We start from the raw sequence: 21,622 nt of genomic DNA on the forward strand, positions 1-21,622 counted from the left end.
TAGTTTGTCTCTTCTCCTGTAGAAATAAAATTCTGGAAATTTTCTTTTTTTCAAGAATCTACCCACTTTTGCTTCAATATCATGAAGCACTCTAACTTCATCAATCCTAAGAGCTATCTTTCTATCTCACATACACAAACACACAGTGCAACTTCCTAAAGAAAACTGAAATCTTTCCCCTACAATTTTTCTATTGCATGCCCAGCTCATTATACATTTGCAATCTCTGTTCAAGGTATGTTATATACACACACAGATGCATAAAGATGAATTCCATAGGTTTTCTATCTAAAATGCCTCATAATCTGATCAAACATTCTTTCTTCACAAAGCTTTCACATCTGGATTAGTTTCACCAACTTTTTGAATGATTATGAATCACATTTAGGAGACTATTCAAATTACCCAGAGCTTGATGGAATCAGTACAATGAATCATCAAGAATTTATTAAGGGTTACTGTGAAATCAGGAGAATTTAGAAAACTACACCATTTAGGTCTTCAACTTAGAATCTACAATAGAGCTCCTACATAATCTTAGCAAATATCTTTAGTAAACATAGGTTTCCCAGTTGACTTGTTATTATTATGTTTGTGTTTGTACATATGTGTGTTTGTGTATTTTTTAAGCATTTGATTCAGTAGAAAAAAACATTGCCTTAAAAGATCACCAACATTGTCTTCTTTATGTATTTCAAAATTATTCAAGATATTGTATATACCATATTGTATATGGACATATATTATATTTATATACATATATAAATATAATATTATACAATAATATTATAAAATATAATACAATTATATATGTAATAGATATTACATATGATATATTACAATGTTTTATTATAATATTATTATAGTATTTATAAACATGGACACTATAACAGATCTTATCATCTGTCTTTCTGCTGTTATGGAGGACCACTAGACCATTCCATCCACCCTAAAGCTAAAAACTCCTGTACATGTTTTTTCTTCCCTTAGAGTTCACCTTCTTGAGATCAGGGATTGTCTTTCTTTTTGTTTCTATCCCTAGCACTCACTTTAGTGTCTTGCAAAAGGATATTTTTAAATAATAAAAATAATCAGAGGGTCAAATAAGATTTTTTTTTCCTCAAGGAATTCTACTTAAGTTTGCTATTTACATTGGAGTCAACTTTTTGAAAACCTTTAATGCAGTGTTTTTGCTCTACTGAATCAATTTAAAGCCAACCAAAATTAAACACAGTAGTATCTTATATTCTCTGCAATTTTAGTGAATTATCATGATCCATTTTGTAATGTCCTTTACTAAAACCTGAGTGCTCCCTTCTAACATTCTCATCAAGGATGTCTTCAGGAGATTATAGAGTTATAGATTTAGAATTACAAGGGACCTTAGATGATATCTAGTTTTCTGCCCCACCTCCATTCCCATTTTACATATGAGAAAACTGAGAACATATAAGGTTGGTGATCTTTCACCTAAAGCTTTCAATCTTTCCTCCATGCCTCCCCCGAACCTATTCTAAAAAATCAAAGGGCTAGAGATGTAGAATTGGAAGCTACTTCAGAGGCTCAACATAATCAACAACTTCTTATAGTTCAAAGATGCACATCACAAGTAGTAGTAGTAGAAGGCAGAGAAGAAGCAGGAGTACCCATGTATAGGGGTTAACTAACATTTATATAGTGCTTTAAGACTGGTAAAATTACTTTAAGAAAATTACTTAATTTGAGCCTTATGATAACTTTGTGAGAGATGCGCTATTGTGATCTCTATCTTATAGATGATGAAAATGATACTAAGAGAAATTAAGTAACTTATCTGGGGTCACACAGAAATTAAGTTTCTGAAGCAAGATTGCAGATAACCAAGAAACAAATGAGATTATTATTTGTAAAATGCTTAGTTAGCACAGTTGTTGGCAGCCAGTAGGCAACACATAAATGCTCGATTCCTTCCCTTTCCTGTTACTTCCCCTCAAAACATAGGAAAATATATTTTGGGTTACAGCTTACTACTACTAAAAAACTGTAAGGAAAATGGCATTTATAATACTATCAAAGATGTATATGACTGAAGAAAGTTGCTAGTTAGATGGTGAAAATGGTTCTCCAATGGAGAACCATTGGATAAGCAGTATGTTCTAGTGATACCTATAAAATCTCACAAAATCTAAAAGTATTCTCCTGCTGTGCTGACTGGACCTCTGAGGAACATTCATCAGAGAATGGAGACAATAATCACAAAAGATAAGACAGAGATTGGAAGAAATATGAATATTAAAATTGTCATTGCTGTAACTAATTCTGGAGACAATAGAGAGTCACTGGAGTTTATTGACTAGGGGAAAGAGGAGTGAAATGATTAGACTGTACTTTACAAAGATCACTTTGACAACTTAGTGTTGGACATATTATGGTGCGAAGAGATCTGAGGCAGAAAGTACAAACAACAGCATAGTACAAACCTACCTCATAGAGCTATTCTGAAGATGAGATAATATATATAAAACAGTTTGTAAATCTTAAAGTGCATATATATAAATGTTAGCTGTTATTGTTTCTCATTCTGTTTAAAGGCATATCTTATTGAATCGCACTTCATTTTACTGTGTTTTGCAGATGCTGCATTTTTTATCAATTGAAGGTTTGTGGCAACCCTGAGATGAGCAAAGTCTACAGCACCATTTTTCCAACAGCATGTGCTCACATTATGTCTCTGCGTAATATTATTTTTACTTCTCACAATATTTTAAACTTTTCATTGTTATTATATCTGTTAATTGTTATCTGTAATCAGTGATCTTTATGATTATAATTATTACTATTGTAATTATTTGGGAGTACTATGAACTGCATCCGTACAAGAGAACAAACTTAATCAATAAATTTTATATGTATTGAAACTGCTCCACTGACTTGATTCCCAATTAATATCTCTCTCCTTTTCCTCAGGCCTCCCTATTTTCCCTGAGATACAATATTGAAAGTAGGTTAATTAATAAATCTATAATGGCTTCTTAAATGTTAAGTAAAAGGAAGGGTGAATAAATTGCCAAACTTCATTATTACCTCATTTTAAGAAATTACCAGCAGCCATCCTCAGCCTTTCAGCAATACTGCCCTGATCAGTAAGAAGTCATCAATATTAAGGCAAGACCTTCTACCAGCAAAAAAATTATGATTCACTAAAGTCTCAGTCTCAGATTATAGTCAGGATTTATTGAGGAATAAAGTATTTTTAATTAAGGAATATACATTGTGGGGGATTAAATGATACTACTACATACATAATAAGACTACAGCAGAGTGTAATAAAACTGTTTGATGAACTGGGAAACCAAAACATCCCTGTGTTGCCCTTTATTCCAATATTTCCTTTAATGTTGGCTATAATCAAATCCAGAATTTGTCTAAGGTATGCCTATATTTCACAATGCCTAAGTTTAGAGAAAAAAATTGCTTTGTTTCTCTGAATTTCTCATATTTGTCACATTTTTTACAGCACAATAATATTTCAGTATAATCACATACCACTTTATTCAGTCATTCCTCAATAAATGGATGCCAGTTTTGTTCCCATTTCTTTGTTACCACAAAAAAGCATTGTTGTGAATATTTAGATATATATCCAATGTTGCTTCCACTTAACACTCTGGACTTCACTTTTGACATTTGTGAAAAAAAAAAGTTAGATGACTTTTGAATACATTTCCTGTGCTGATATTCTATAATAATTCTAAAAAAGATACTAAATGATGGCACTTTAAATGGCAACATATATGACAGTCAAAGCATCAGTGTCCAGATTATAGAACTGAGGCATGATATTCTCCTGCAGAACTTTCTCTATTTTTCAAATTCCCAAATTTGTCAAAATGATGTTATTTGTTCATTTACAAACTGTTAGTCACTGACTCTGTGGGGATGAGTTTCAAATGCATTTACACCTACTTAATTAAACAGATGACATTCAGTGAAGGCAGAAATGTGTAAAGGAAAAATAGACAGGAAAGATGACTCTAGAGTTGTAATTAAGTAGCTCTGGGCATGGGAGATGAACCCAAGTAAAGCATAAGGCACACAATCATGGCTTAAACATAAGCCAGATTATGAAAATTTTCAGTCACCAGACAAAAAAGTACTTCATTCACTCCAGATTTTCAGTTTCTTGGCTTCCCAAGTTATTTCATGTGCCTGTCTGAGTACCAGTCATTGCTTTAAAGATGCTCAAAGTGAAACAATTAACATATAGCATGCTATTTATTCCATACAATTCTTCATGGACAATCATATTTTGCCATTCATTTTCTTCAATAATAAATATAATCCATACTACCAATTTGATAACACGTGGCCAAAAACATGGATTTTGAAGTCCCAGAATCCCAAATGTCAGCATCAAAAGAGAAATCAGACATAATCTAGTTCCTCTCATAACAGAATAGGAATCCTCTCTCTACAACAACCTATACATTCTGCCTAAAACACTATTAGTCAAGAAATTCTTTCCTACTCTCCACAAGGGCAACCATTCCATTTTGGGACAGTTTACATCTTTACAAAATTTTATCTCTCTCCAATTTGACATGGTGCTATTAGTATTTGGGAGGGGGAAAAAAATCATAGGATATAAAAGTTGAAAGAAATCCCAGAAACCATCTACCCTAATCCATACAATAGCTGAAGAGTCCTAGTTATCTAATAATAATGATAATAATAATACTAATAAAACTCAAATTGTTATAAATTCTTTCATTCTTTGCAATATCTACCCCTGGCTCTAAGTTGCCAAGCAGAAAAATGTATGTTTCTTTTCCTTAAACTAGTCCATCATTTGTTAAAAAATAAACAAAAGCTATTATGCTCTATATCCCTCAGTCTTCTCTTTTGGGGGGCTAAATATTTCCATCCTGCTTGCCCCCTTCTAAATACATCCAGAACAAACACTAAAATCAATATGAGGTTTAACCAGGAAAAAGAGAGACCTAACACTTCTATACTCTTGAACATTATACATCTCAATTCATTCAACAAGTTACAACTTCACCTAACATCATCATTATCTGAATCATAGCTTTTCCTGTTGTCTACAAGTATTTTGTAAAAGCCTCTATCAAATAACTTACTAAGATTTGGGTAATTGGTCTTGGAATTCAGCCATAATTTCATCATCCAAAAACCTAGCATATGTGTACTATACATTATCCTTCATAGTGAATAAAAATTTTGATATTTCTTCAAAAGGAAAATTATAAATTAACCAAGCTATGGGATCAGGTTCTTATTTTCCCGTGCCTTAACTCATTGGCAAATAGTTCTCAGGATATGGGGAGGGCAAACAATTCTGGGAGAGTATAGAGCAGACTGACTCAGCCTTAATCTATCCAGCTCATATGTTGAAAGCACATGTCTCAGGGTCAATAAAAGGAATGTCTTTGTTTAAATTTGAATCTATGTATTGCTTCCCCATTCTCTGTAGTTTTCATGCTTAGAATATAAGGTCACATTCTCAGTCAATGCGGATGAGCCAGTGGAAAGGGAGATGGTAATGTTGTCAGGGAACCTGTATACTGCCCCTTCTGATGCACTTGGGGCCCTCACTTTTACACATACTCCACATGGCAAGAGTGACTGCCCACTTCTCATGAGAACCGAATAAACTTTCTCCCTGCACCTTGAGAGATCGCTGAGATTTATTGGGTGAGTTGCATATCATATAATAGTATCACAAAATCTGTCACATTTCTGGAGGTGAAAGAGAAGAAAAACTTCATTTAATTCTATTTCCTAGATAGCACTTAAGTATTTAGAAGCACTGTGCTAGCTAGCTCCTAGAATATTTGCTAAGCATGAATAAGACACAATCCCTGACCTCATAAACTTAAAATTAAGTATCTATATTCAAATAATTTTAATGCAAAATGCCATAAAGTCTAGTAAGAAAGTGTAAGGAAGGTGTTATATGGAATCTGAGTGGTTACTATGCGTAAATCACTTAATTAGTTAGCATTTATAAAGTACCTATTATATGACAGGCATTTTGCTATAATATAGGTTTGTAAAAATAAATTATCTCAAGGAGCTATCAGGAGACAAAAGCTCTTTTGGTTTTAGTAGCATATGGAAGATGTCAGAACCTCAATAGTAATTTTATTCTTTATTTTAACTTAATTTTAATTTTTTTTTTTTTAACTATCTTTGTAAGGCTTTGGGGGTTAAAGTGACCTGGCCAAGATCACACAGCTAGTAAGTGTCAAATGTTTAAGGCCAGATTTAAACTCATGTTCTCTTTACTCCAGGGTCAATGCTCTATCCACCATACCATCTACCTGTCCACCCCCCCCCCCCTTTTTTTGGAAAAATGAAGCCATATTTGTTCAGTAGGATTGAGATGCTCTCCCTAAGATCCTTCAACTCCACTTTTCCATTGCCTTTAGACTCAGGCTATCCTTATAGTATGGATTAGCCGTCTACATTTCCAGGCCCTTCTAAAGCCTCCCAGAGAGCTATGTGGGACAGTCAAGGATTCAGTTCTCACTCTATAGGGACAATACACTCTCCTCCTACAACCTGACTCTACCAATCTAGAATTAGGCCAAAAAAATAGCCAAGGTGGCTCCAGTATTACTTGCCAGCAAAACACTATGGACTCAAGGAGAAAAAAGAAAGCAGAATGATGTCTTATCTATCAACAGATACTTTGTGGGGAGGAAGAGGGAAGGAGGACAGCAGTTTAGCTCAACAATTACAGAAAACTTCTGTCGATCTCTTTTCTCTGCCATATTAGGGAAAACCTCTTAATTTGAAGGGGATAAGAAGGATATGTCTCAACCTTTTCTCCTCAGCTTCCTAGTTCTCACTAGGTATAGGTAGATGACATTTTTGAAGGCTTTTACAGCAACAAATTCTCCAGATTTCTTGTTTCACACTGTACATCATGGCAGTAACCCCTGCCCCAGGAGATCATCCATGTTCCCAAAATAATTGGACATATTTTGCATTTCTGATGTCCACAGTAGTCTTGCCCCTTTCAGAAACACTCAGCTTCAACTTGAAACCTGATTGTTCTCAATGTGGGATAGACTCTATCTGAGGGAAGCTCAGAAGCTAAAATGTACCTGAGGCTCCTACATTGGTGAGTAGGGCCAGTTCAGGCCAGGCAGATTAGAGTTGAAAAGCCAGCTCAAATGAGCTCAAGTGAAATGAGCTTCAAAGGAAATTAGAAATTCTGGTAAGGAAACGAGATGGTAAGAGAGATCATATTCTATTCATGGAGGATAAAGTGTACAAAATCACAAAAGGGAGAGATAGAACATTGCCCATAAGACAACAAAGTGACTGGCTTTTCTATACTGTAGAAGCTGTGAATGTGAGTAATATATAATAAGGCTGGAAAGATACACTGAAGTCAGAAAGCAAAAGGATTTAAATGCCAAAGATAATAGTTTGTATTCAATTCTAAAGATAAAATAGGGAATAACTAGACTATGTTGAAAAGTGACATTATCAGATCTGTTTTCTAGGAATATCACTTTAGCAACTATTTGAACAATATCCTAGAGAAGGGAGAAATTGGAAGCAAGGAGACCAATTACAAGGCAACTGAAATATGACAAAAAATGACAATGATCAATGTTGGAGAGTTTGTAGAAAGATGAACACCCTAATGCATTGTTCATCAGACTGTGAACTGATCCAACCATTCTGTAAATCAATCTGGAATTAGGCAAAGTGACTAAAATACTCATGTGCTTTAGCCCAGATTTCCTACATTAAGGATGGGAATATACCCCAACAAAATCAATGACAAAAAACCTGAATTCATGAACACACATACATATTTATAGCAATAGTCTTAGTGGTACCAAGGAACTAGGAACAAAGAAGCTATCCATTAATTAGGTAACAGCTAAAAAATTGTAGTAAGTGAATACAATGGAATATTACTATGTTTTAAGGAACAATGAACATGAACCCTGAAGAAAAGAATAAAAAGACATTTTACAAACATAGCAAATGAAGTAAGTAGAACTAGACTTAAGGTGTGGAATATTTCAGATGTCAGAATTTTCTGATATGTTGCTCAATTTTGCTGATCTTTTTTTTTTCTTCTTTTATTTTATTTATTGTAAAAGATTATAAAAATATTATACTAGGAAGAGAGATAATTAGAAATGTAATTGATATTGAAACAAAAGATAGCAATATGAATTTATTCTTCAAAAAAGAGGGTACTGTAATAGTCCACAAGAGGTGAAAAGGGTTTAAGTGATTTACATATAAGTAAAAAGAAGATATTATACAAAATATGATAGGCTGGCAACTGATTAGATAGAAGGGGAAGAATGAGAATTAAACTGGTTTATTAAATAATATCCAAAGTTTTACTCATTTGTAAAATGGAGATCAGGATGTTCTACTCATCCTACCTCCATATATTTCAGAGTTGTTGTCAGAATCAAATTAAAAAGCATAAATAGAAATAAATGCTTGTTGGTTAAAGAACAGTTAAATAAATCATTCTAAATGAATGCTACAAAATCAAGAAGATCAGAATTGAATATTTACTATGCCCTACAAAATGGTGAATAAGCAGCAAGGTGGTGCAGTGGATAGAGCACCAGGCCAAGACTCAGGAAGAATTGAATTCAAATCTGCCTTTACATGTTGACTAGCTGTGTGATCCAGGACAAGTCACTTGACTTCTGTTTGCCTCAGTTTCTTCATTTGTAAAATGGGGGTAACAATAGTACCTAACTCTAAGTGTAAGGATCAAATGAGATAATAATTGTAAAATGCTTCATACACTGGCTGATACATAGTAAGTGCTGTGTTAGCTGTTATCATTATCGATAAGAAGAATTCTGAAGAAGTATAAACCAATGTAAAATGAAGTAAGCAGATTCTAGGAAAACAAAATACATGATGAGAATGATATAAAGGAAGAGAAAGAAAAAAAAAAGAATGGAATTTTACAATCACAACCAAATAAAGTCATTAAGAAGAATTGAGAAAATGAATTCTCCTACTTTCTGTCAGAGGCAGGGAGGTTTGGAGGAGAAATATTATTTATATTACCAGACAGACGGGGAGTTTATTAACTATTTTTTTATTTTTTATTTAATTGCTTTTCTTTCTTTATTTTTGTTAAAAGGAATTATTTTGCTGGATAGGAAAGGGAGTGGGGCTATAGTTAGCATTAAAATTGATATAAAACAAAAGATATCCAAAATTTGTAATTGCTTAAAGAGAATACAATAAGCAACATGTAAAAAATTGTTAAAGTGCTTTGCAAATGTTAAAATACTATATAAATGCCACCTTTTGCTATTAAGATTATTATTATTATTGTCACTATGGCTAAGTACTTTCTTTTTTAGGTTGTCAGTTTCTTCAATCATAAAATAAATGGTTTGGACTTGATTTTTAAGGTTACTTCCAATAAAAATCTTATGATATTAAATCTAACATGAAATTTAAGGTTAAGATTTAAATTTATTTATATTTAATTGCTTAGAAACCAAAATTTCTCTAAATTTTGCTCTCCTACACCTAGGTCTACTCATCATCTAACTACTAATCTGAATATTCATGAGTAAATATTACTTTAGCTACAAAATGAGCAAATTTAGCACTAGAATTGTGTCTTTTAAATAACTCATATATCACAGTACATTTAGCTTGAAATAAAACATGGATGGTGTGGGCCATTCCTCAATTAGGTTTCTCATTGACATATATTTATACTCTGAAATTTACCAACAGAAAAATCTCGTCAGTCCCATCCCAACTTCAGTGGGAGTACTTTATCTCTATAGTGCCATTTCTGTCAGAAAAGCTTTTCATTCATTGGTTATAGAGCTAGAAGAGTCAAAAACCATCCCATTTAACCTACTACTAGAATAGCATGAATCTCCCAGAGATCCAAGACAAAGAAATACAAAAGGGAGAGGAATAGGGATAAAGAGTTGACAGCTTAGATTACTTGGAAAGTGTAGTATAAAATGCTACATCTTAATCAATGAATAAGGCATTTATTACAGTGAGCAAGGCACTTAATCATATTTGCCTCCGTTTACTCGTCTGAACTGGAGAAGGAAATGGCAAACCAATTTAGTATTCTTACCAAAAAAACAAAACAAAACAAAACCCAAATGTAGTCCCAAAGAGTCAGACATGACTGAAAAACAGCAGCAACAATATGCAATACTCTAGTGATACAAATAGAAAAGTAAGTCAGCCCCTGTTCTCAAGGAGTCACATTCTTTTTTGTTTTTTTAGTAATAGCTTTTTATTTTCAAAATACATGCAAAGATAGTTTTCATCATTAACCCTTACAAAACCTTGTGTTCCAAATTTTTCTCCCTTCCTTCCCTCTACCTCCTTCCCTAGAAAGCAAGTAATCCAATATATATTAAACATGTGCAATTGTTCTCTACATATTTCCACATTTATCATGCTGCAGAACAAAAATCAGATCAAAAAGGAAAAAAAAATGAGAAAGAAAACAAAAAGCAAGCAAACAACAATAAAGGTGAAAATAGTAAGTTGTGATCCCCATTCAGTCCCCACAGTACTCTTTTTGAATGGAGATGGCTCCTTCCACAAGTCTATTGGAATTGAACTGAATCACCTCATTGTTGAAAAGAGGCATATCCATCAGAATTGATCATCACATAATCTTGTTGCTGTGTACAATGTTCTGTTGGTTCTACTCACATCACTTAGCATCAATTCATGTAAGTCCCTCCAGGCCTTTCTTAAATCATCTTGCTGACCATTTTTTACAGATCAATGGTATTCCATAAGATTCATATATCATAACGTAGTCAGCCATTCACAACTTGCCACTACAAAGAGAGCTGCTACAAACAATTTTGCACACTTAGGTCCATTTACCTTTTAAATGATCTCTTTGGTTTACAGACCAGTAGAGACACTGCTGGATCAAAGGGTAAGTATACTTTGATAACTCTTTGTGCATAGTTCAAGGAGCTCACAGTCTAATTGAGGAAAAAATATTACATTTCATTCAATATACCCACTGTCCTTAGGGTATCTCCAGCAAAGCACATTTTAATCTTTTATAATGTCATTTCCATCAATAAAATCATATCATTTATAATGTGTAACCATCTGACAATGGCAGAGATTTTGGTGAGAAAATCTTGGTGAGAAGATATTTCTTATTAGTGTATTCAGTAGCTCAAGTTATGGCAGCTACTGAGATAATTGTCAAACTACACCTCCACCTAGATTCAATGTGAAAAATTCTAGCCAGTGGGCATCTCTCTCACTTACAGACCTGGTACAAGAAAGTTTGCTTTAGTCCTAGAATCCTAGATTAGGGAAAGAAGGCCAAAAATACATTTGTGCTTAGACATAATGTATATAAAAATTACTTTTCCGCTCCACCATCTGCTTATAACCAATGGTCTCAAATCTGCTGGTAAAAACTTGCAATATGAATTTTCTGGAACAAATCAACTACCATAAGAAAAATTATTATACTAAAAGGCCCTTCCATTACATAATAACTGAACTGTTATTGTTAGTGAGAAAGGCTATAAATATATTTTTGAAACTTATAGTCATATTTCCCCAATATTCTACACTACAAGTGAATTATGTTAAAATGTCACATTTTACATACACAAACAAAACAAAATAAACACAAAGGCACTAAATAATCTAATCTGGGTAGTTTAATGATTGATGTCAATCTCTTGAGAAGAAAAGAATTGGAATTAAAATCATGAAGACCTGGGTTCAAGTGCAGCCCCTACTGGCTGTATATGGACAAGTCACTAAATAAAAAGGCAATCAATCAACTAGCATCTATTAGAGACTTACTGCTGGCCAAGTATCTAATATATAAGTCAATATGGATACCAAATAAAGGCAACGCAAAATAATTTTGAAAGGCAGAAGAAGGAAATCCACTCCCCAAAAAAGGGCAAAAAAGAGTCCCAACCTCAAGAACCTTACATTCTAATGAGACAATACAAACATAAATGTTACATATAAGATAAATGCAAAATAGATGGAAGATGGTCTTAGAAGGAAAGTTCTGCTGCAAAAGATAACATTTGAGTTTTAAAGGAACCCAAAGAAACCAGGAGGTTTAGTTGGGGAGGAAGAGCATTCCAACAACAGGGAGCAGCTAAGACAAAGGTATGGAGGTGAGAGATAGCAACCGGCATGTATTAGTAGGTTACGTAAAGGATAATAAAATAGAAGATTGTTTGGAACTGCCTTTGTCATTATCTGTGTGATATCTCACTTCACACAAAGTCCTCACATCAAATGAGTTGGATTAGATCGTCTCTAAAATCCCTTCCAAATGGAAATCTGGGAACCTACAAATGTAGTAATTTACTTCTTTTTTTTTATTATTTGCAATTTTTTTTATTTTGAAAAAAATTTCTTTACAACATTATTCCTTGCACTCACTTCTGTACCGACTTTTTCCCTCCCTCCCTCCACTCCTTCCCCCAGATGCCAAGCAAGTAATTTACTTCTAATCTGAACATGGTTATGCTCACAAAATCCTTTGAGATTTCCTTCCATATTCTAAAGTTTCTGCTACATTTTAAGGAGACAGCTTGAAAGGTCACCACTCACCAAGGCAATTGTGAAGCAGAGAAGGAGTAGAGATAAAGGGATAGTTGTGGAAATAATATTCTCTGCTTCCCGCAAAAATAAACATTTAAAAAACCTTGACTTGACTTCTTCTAGATGTGCATTTCTATCACATGATAGAATATAAATATTTCATAGAACAGAAAATCAACATAAAATGAATGTGAAATGAGTAGGGACTGGATAGAGGTAAAAAAAAAAATAAAATCATCTTTAATATCTACCTAAGGTAAGTACTTAGCTCTTTATTTCCAGTGACAGGGGAGCAAAGTCTGAGATAAAGATAGTATAAGTTATAGAGTGATCCAAAAGCCTAAGAAAAGGATTTAGAATTCTGAAAACTTCCTATTGTTTTCAAAACACAGGTGCTTTGATCTGCTAGGCAATAGGGAATCCCTAAGAGAATAAAGGAATAATTCAAGATTTAAATCAGAAACAGAAGCCTGATGCCACCCCTACAAGTTGTATGTCTAACAATCTAACTGCCTGACAGTTTCTTAAACAAATCTCCTTTACTATATAAGAATTAGATATAACATAGTAAAAACCAAGATAAAGGTCACTTCAAATAGGCATTCACTCCAAAATATTCCTAAATTTTTCTTTTTAATTTCCTATTTGAGGGACATATAAGTCAATATGAATTTTACATAAAGGCTATGCAAAGTAATTTAGAAAGGCAGAAGATGGCAATGCCCCCCTCCCCCAAACCGGCAAAAAACAGTTCCACAATCAGACAAGCTCCCAGTGGCCTCTAGACAGAAAGCACAGAATCATTCGCTGGAAGCATGATAAAATAAATGCTCTGCACTCTCTGTGCTGATGGAAAGTGACAGACTTGCAACTCATAGTCACATGTCACAACAGTAGGATTTCTCCTTTAATTCCAAGAGAAAGTCTTTTATCTTTTTTCCTCTTTCCACCACAAGTCAATGGTAGCACCCTCCCTTTAATTACAAGCCTTTAGCAATGAGTTTGCCTTGTTTGAGTATGGATTGAATCATTTAAATGGCAGATTTATGCCAGTGTTGACATCTAGCTATATTGCATAATACCCCAAAGCCAGTAATAAAAATAAAATTAACTAGCAACCAGAAAGTCATGAGAGAGTCAGAGATCCTATTTAAACATAATTCATAGTTCACAGTATTTCTGGTCATATTTTTTCTTTAATGATTTTTCTTTTTTAATAAACCTCAAAATGAATGTTTTAATATGCATCAAAAACAAAAAAGATGAGTTTATATACATTTATTATATACTATTAATATTTTTCTTCTACTATACATAGCTTAGATACTTTTTTTTTGCACGATTCAAATTTAACATAGTACTTCTAATTCTGCTCTACTCATCTGCATTCTTTTCTGAATTTCCTTCTGCTTTTTTGTTTAAATATTCACTGGTGCCCCTTTTCTTTATTTTCTTCCTTTTTATAACATCCTATCATAACCCTCATTTTCAATCCATCCGCATAAGAAAGAAAAGAAGCTGTTTCTTCTTTAATACTAACTTTTATACATTGCTACTAACAAGTAAGTATAATATTGGTTGTATCTGAAAATGATGTTTCATTGTGTACCTATACATTTTTAATGGATGAGATTAAAGGGACATTTAATAAAGAAGCATCACAGAATAATTAACTTCTATTCAACAGGCATTTATTAAGCATCTCCTATGGGCAAGGCAATCAATCAATAAATATTGATTAAGCACTCATTAAGTGCCAGGTAAGGCAGCAAATTTAAAATGCTGAACTAGAATGACCTGAATTTAAATCTAGTCTAGATACTTACTAGCTATGTGACCTGGGCAAGTCACTTAATCCTATTTGCCTCAGTTTCTTCATCTGTAAAATTAGCTGGAGAAGGAAATGGCAAACCAATCCAATATCTTTGCCAAATGGGGTCATGAAGAGTCAGATATGACTGAAGAACTGTTTTCAAGCACTGAGCAAAACACTGACATTATAACAGCTAAAGCTTAATGTGAGAAAAAGAAAAAAAAAATACTGACAAAATAGAGGAAATCAAGGAAGATTTCACAGAAGAGATAATACCTATGCAAAATTCAAAAGAAAAAGATTCTGAAAAAGATCAGTAGCGAATGTATTCTAGTTCACTGAGACAATTTATACAAATCAAGAAGGTAGGAAATAGTATTCAATCACTAGTTGTCAGGCTTGTCTGCAACATAGAGAAAATGAAGGAAGAAATATGAAATAAGGCTTGAAAGGCTGTAGCCATGTTGCTTGTTCACAGTTCAGTTATCTTAAAAAGAAAAAGAAAAAAATGGTCATAATTATATCTAATTTTATTTCCATCTCTACATTCTATAATTCTCAAACCAGAACAGTTCATTCAATGTTATTAAGGGGATATCAAAGAATAAAATGGGATAGAGATTAAAATGGGTAAATCAATTGGGAAAATTATTTTATAACCTCATGGAACTCCAGACCCTTTGATCTAAAGGGCTCCTCTTCAGATGGCATGCATTTTAATACTGTCCATGGGGTTTTCCTGGCAAAGATACTTGAATGGTTTTGCATTCCCTTCATCAGTGGATCATTTTATTTGTCAGAATTATGACCTGTCCACCTGGGGTAAATCTACATGGCATTGCTCGCATAGTTTCACTGAGGTACGTAAAGTCCCTCTGCCATAACAAGTGGGAGATCCAAGAAGAAGGGAGATTCAAGCATGATTCCTAAACTACATTTAGGTAACTAGGAGGGTGGCAATAGCATTGTAAGAAATAGGCAAGTTACCAGAACAAATTTGAAAGGGGTTGGAATATTAGAAATCATCTAGTCCATCCCTATCATTTTACAAATTTAAGAAACTGAGGATCAAAGATATTAGTTTATCTATGGATGAAAAACATCTATCTCATCTTCCTGTATTTTCCCTTAGATGTATCTTGGAATGCCATCTAGTTATTTAAAGGTTTAGCTTGTGTGATCCCCACAAGACCTTTCCTAATTCCCCAAAATATTAATGCTCGCATTACCCTTAAAAATTTTGTTTTTATTCTGTGTACATCTACTGTGGCCATTTTGTTTTCTATCCAGCCCCCCAAAATGAATTTAAACACCTGGAAAGCTTCTTAATTTTTTTCTTTGTTATCTCCAATGCCTTGTACCTAGTAAGTACTTAATAAATGCTGAAGGCTTCAAACAGCCAGTATTCAAATGTAGTCCTGACAAAAGCTAATAATACAGATTGAAAGTGGAGATTTTATCATCTTTCTAGAATGAGTCTTCGGTAATATCTTGCCATATTTTATCCAGATTCTCAAAAATGCCACTTAACTAATCATACTTAGGGTGCCATCCCCATTTCTGGTATGCTAGAATGACAGTAAATATGAGCCTTTCAGAGGTCAGCAATTAGGTACTGCACTTCATGTAATTCTAAAAGTCAAGCTGCTCCAAATCTTGAGCACTGTATATAAGGAAAGAAAAATCTGTTCTCTAGCTTTTGCAAAGTAGAGTGTTGACAGAAGTGTAATGTTTTCCAACTATTTATATCATTTGCTTTGTTTGGCAGGAAGCATGGTAGTGCCTAGAGCTATTCTCTGTCACTTAATGCAAAGTTCCTTCTTATTTCAATGGAAAATTAAGTTATTCTAAGATTTTGCTGTTAAGAATGAATGTACCCAAAGAACAGTAGATAGAAGTCTTCACATGTGTCAGAGAAGAAAGGGGAAAGAAAATGCATGCTGATATCTTGAAAGGAGGGCCAAAGATTGAGGTAGCACAAAGAATATTAGATTGAGTCAGCTGACATGAAGTACAATCCTTGCTCTGATAACTCAATACCTCTCAGGAATCATAGAATCCAATGATTCCTGAGGAATACCTATATATATTTATGCAAGCCACTTCTTTCTGGGCCTCAGTTATCTTAAAAAGAAAAAGAAAAAAATATGGTCATAATGATCTCTAAGTTTACTTCCACTTCTGCATCTTATACTTCTCAACCCAGAAAAACTCATTTAATGTTATTAAGGGGATATCAAAGAATAAAATGGGATAGAGATTAAAATGGGTAAATCAATTGGGAAAAATTACTTAAATTAGTACAACATCAAAATTTCTAGTGTATTTTTAGCCTCAGTCACAAGGTATCATAAAAAGAAGGTTGCACTTGGAGCCAGAAAGCTTTGGTCTAAATCTTGATTCTTCTTTTATGGGAACCTGGACAATGAACTTCAACTTTTTGGAGCTTCGTTTCATTATGGGTAAAATGAGAACCTTGAATTAGATTATCTCAAAGATATATTCCAATTCAAACCATTTAAGAATCTAGGTATCTTCAACTGCCTCAAGCTCAGATTCCATATCACATTCCTCACAGATTACTATAATTTTACAATTGTATAAATCTTAAAGCTCTATAAAAAAGAAAAATTAAAATTATTTTCATTGCAACAGTCTAAATTGCTACAGATGCTAAAAATATAAATATGTTATTCATACAATCTTAATTTTATAAAATGAATTTGTATTGCTATCTTTTTCTTTTTGCATCACTGTTTCTAAGTGAATTTTTTCTCCCAATCTGCTAATCAGAACCATTTCTTGTAATAGAAAAGAGAAAGAAAAAAAAAAAAGGCAGTTAAAAGATAATAATCAACACATCAACCACACCCATAATTCCTCACCTAAACAAAGAAGGGAGAGAAATGTATATTTTCATTTCTTCTTTGGGAACAATCTTAGTCATTATAATTACACACTAGTCAATTTGCTTTTTGAGGAGCAAAAGGTTGTTATTGTTTTCATTAACACTGTAGTAATTATTGTATATTTCATTTTCCCAGTTGTTCTTTATTTTACTCTGAATTAATTCTCTGAATTTTTCACATTGATCATTTCCTAAGGCATAGTAATATTCCATGACATTCACATAGCACAGTGTTAAAATAGTCTCCATTTAATAGACATCCACTTTTTTCTGTTCTAGTCTACCACAAACATTGTCACTATATTTTAGTAAAAATATTAATAATATTGTCATTGTTGTTGTTGTTATATAGCTAAAATTTATGCAACACTCACAGGTTCTAGACACTGTGCCAAGTTCTTTACAAATATCATCTCATTTGATCCTGGCAAGTAAGTGCTATTATTATTCCCATTCTGCAGTCAAGGAAATTCAAGCAAATGGAAGCACCTTTCTTTTTCCTGTTTTTGACCTCCATGAAATATATGCATAGCAGTCATCACAGTCAATCTCTATGTCATAGAGCAGGGATATTTTAGTCACTTTTTAAATCATGATTTCAAAATGGTTGTCACAATTATGTTTCTACCAGCACATTATTAGTATGATTGGCTTTCTGTGGTTCTTCAAATAGCCATTCCCATATTTTTCCATCTTTGTCAGGTAAAACCTTCAAGTTGTTTTGAATTATATTTCATATAAAGAACAAGTCAAGGGAATTTTCATATGGTTATTAATATGACATTTGTATTTGGGGTATACAAAGTATATAGGAAAGGACTAGCACTTCTGGTACGAGGACTTTCCAAGCTCTTTTCAGAACTGCTATCCACCTTTGATGTCCATCTTCACTCAACTCTCACCTGTGGCTCCAAGTAGTTGTACAGCATATGCAGCATCCACCTTCTGAAATATGCCTTGGCAGATGGGTTAAACCAATTAAATAGTAATGAGAAGAATTAGACTTCAAATCCCTAAGTAATTTAGGGCAATGTCTATCCCAAACATGAAGACTTTCTCTCTCCTACCCCCAATACAGAATGGGTAGATGAGAACAATCTGTTCCAATGGCCACAAAGAAAGCTGAAGTAGGCATTGTGCAGTGCTTAGAACTTGATCTGACATCAAAGACTCCAAGGTCATCCACTACATCCCAAGTCATCATTAGTCATCATGACTTTTATCTTGCCACTGGACTTAGATGACTGTGGAAAAGAGAGTGAAGCTGATGACTTTATGCAACTCTTTTTCACTTAAATCCAATTGACCCAAAAGTCAAGTTATCACCCCATGATAATTAATTAATAATCATCAGTTATTATATTTAATATATCAGTTTTAATCAATGATGTTAATTATTTTTACATTAATAACATTAAGTATTCATTAGCCATGAAAGTATTAAATAAATTGTATATATGATCTCTATTAGGGTATTTTATATAAATGATAAATTATCTTGCTTTCATCTTGTACATATTAAAAATCACATCTGACCATTGATCTGAATAAGATTGGAGACAAGAAAAAATATAAGGAAAAACTCCTAACTAATTAAAAATTGAAAATATAGTAGCACTTGATATTTAATACACAGGACAGAAGCACCATCATGGTTGCTTAGCAACCAAGATCTCGGAAGGAGACTACAAAAAGAAAACATCACAGATTTAGTCCTCTTTCTCAGAGTAAATACCTCAGTAATAACTCAAAGTACTATAACTTCTCAAATCAGCCTGGTAAAAATAATAATTTAATGTGCACAGTCTCTAGCACATAGTAGGCATTTAATAAAAACTAGATGACTAATTGTGGTGTTTCCTTTCTTGATATTGTAAGATTTACCACCAGAAGAGACTTTGTTCAGATGAGGTAACAGGAAACAACTGAAATTAAATCTCACAACATACTCTTACTACCAAAGCACAGAGGTCAACAAAGTATCTCTATATGACAGGAGCCATCTGAGGGGGCAAGTTCAGAGTTATTCTTTCTAGTTCCACTCAACTATATGAGAATTTTTGAGCCTTGCTCCCAGCCACATAAGACTGAAATGCTGGCAGGCATGTACATTGAGATAATGTATGTTCCCTTATCGACTACAGAGCCAAGCAGATCTGACATCACAGTGGTGACTCCGACCCCCAGCTCTTCCTTTTCAGCTGTGAGTCACATCAGAACTAATTTGAGGGGAAAGGGGCAATTTATGGACATAGAAACCTGGCATCTAAAGCATATATCCTGAAAGCAAGCCTGAGACTGGCTTTAGGCTGCCTCTTTTTTTATTTTTCTTCTATAATATTAGCAAATAAATAGTTATCATAACAGAGATGTGTACAGGATCCAAGTAGATGATGTGACTTTGAGAGATCAGGAGAACATAGATTTCATTAGCTGGAGCTAAATGTCAGCAAGGGGAAAAGTACATGACAACTACTCAAGCAAACTTGGAGAAGACAATCACTTAAGAGGATCTGGTCTAAGTCAAACCCAAATTTGTTGTAAGATTCTGACTGGGACTTGTCAGGACAATGAAGAATCAAGGAAAAAATATTTAAGCCCAATCAGCAGTCCTATAAATGCTTTTTACATTTAATAAATACTGTCTGTCACATGTGGCGGGGGGAGGAAGAGACGGAGAGAGAGAGAGAATCATTTTAGCTTTACTCGTTCTTTATAAGCCAAGGACTTTGAGACAAAATGGAGAAAAGAAGACCTTGGTGTGCCATGGGCCATGGAATCATGCTGAGTCAGACACAACTGTCTATCTCTAACATATTATACACTAAGTATACTTCTACTTTTTGGGAAAACCTAGAAATTAACTATAACCAAAATGATAAACCAATTTTTCCCTTCGGGTTTTTGGGAGAATATTAAATAAATCAAAGAGTATATGAAAAGTGACCTCCACCGTTTTTAGCAGCCAGATTTTCCAGGAATTAATTTATTTTGATCACATGCCTAGATTCCTTAGTAAGGGTGAGTAAGCAGAGTATTCCAGTTCCTGTAGCTCCTGTGGTTGTTCTTCCATGCTACCTCTGGAATGACATGTGGGTTGCTTTTTGCCTAATTCTTACCAACTCTCTTCTTGTACTTATAAACTTTTAGAACTGAACAGCCACATCTAAGGTCTTTTAACTTCCAACATTGTGCATAAGCTGAGCTAGTGAATCAGATTGTGGAAGTTAAGAAGCATGAGCACAGAGAGAGAATTACATTGAGCTAGATATTTCCATATTGACCCTCCAACCTATCCATTAGCTCACTTCCATTTGATTATCTTAGAAAGTTTCTGAAGATCTGAACAGCACCTGGCAAGAAGGTCAAGCTGATCTTTCAAGCTTTCAAACTCTCCTATAGAAAGTGCAAGTCTGATGGGTGGCCATGTTATTAGAATGCCAAATACACATTTGTCTAAGACTACTTCATAGAAAATTCAAACAAGGCAAGCACTCACATGGAAGTCAGAAGAAGTGATATAAGGACATTCTCAAGGTCTCTGAAAAATTTCAGAATCAATTGTGAGAAATACTAAGAGAGGACCACCCAACATGGCATACCTTCTTTGATGACTACATTCAAGAGAGCTTTGTTTGATACCTCTGCTCCCTATCACTTGCCAGACACTTTCATACTTCAATATGTGAATCCTAGTCATCATCCTCATCCTCCTCCCTCCCACTATTATCCAGATTCTTGCCTTCGGAACTCTTAAGTTTGTGCCTTATTTTGTCTAGAACTAGGCTTTCCAGTCTAGTGCCATTTGCAAACCATTGGCCATGAACCCTTCCCTTGTTACAGTTCCCCTTATCCTGTTAAAAGGCAAAATCCTTGAGGGCAGAATCTATCTTGCTTGGGTATCTCCTCTGCTTGAATACAATGTTTAGCACATAGTATGAACTTAATAAGTATTCTTCCTATAGGAATTCTCATATTAACAATAATAACTCATTTCAATAGCACCTACAAGTTTTTAAAGTGCTTTATTCAAAGCAACTTTATGAGTAGATAATATAGTTATTATTTATAGTCAAGGAAACAGACCTACGCTTCCAAAAAGCTGTAGCACGTGCAACAACAACAACCTGGAAAAACTATCTTGACAGACAAGCTAAACCAGGTTAAGGTTAACTGATAAGCCTGAAACCTACAGGTGACTTAGGGGCATGTTTATTCCACACATGTGGCTTCTTCCCTTGGAATGGGTAGATGAAAACAATTTGTTCAAATGGCCATGAAGGAGCTTGAAA

The 21,622-nt window shown here is 33.9% G+C and overlaps 1 protein-coding gene across 1 annotated transcript in view; it reads right to left on the reverse strand.

The window, feature by feature from the left end:
- The window catches only part of SH3GL2 (SH3 domain containing GRB2 like 2, endophilin A1), a 229,091-nt gene that overhangs the window by 108,573 nt on the left and 98,896 nt on the right, over positions 1-21,622 (reverse strand). The window lies entirely within an intron of this gene.

This window comes from Sarcophilus harrisii, chromosome 1 (assembly GCF_902635505.1).
Source record: "Sarcophilus harrisii chromosome 1, mSarHar1.11, whole genome shotgun sequence".
Classification (NCBI taxonomy): domain Eukaryota; kingdom Metazoa; phylum Chordata; class Mammalia; order Dasyuromorphia; family Dasyuridae; genus Sarcophilus; species Sarcophilus harrisii.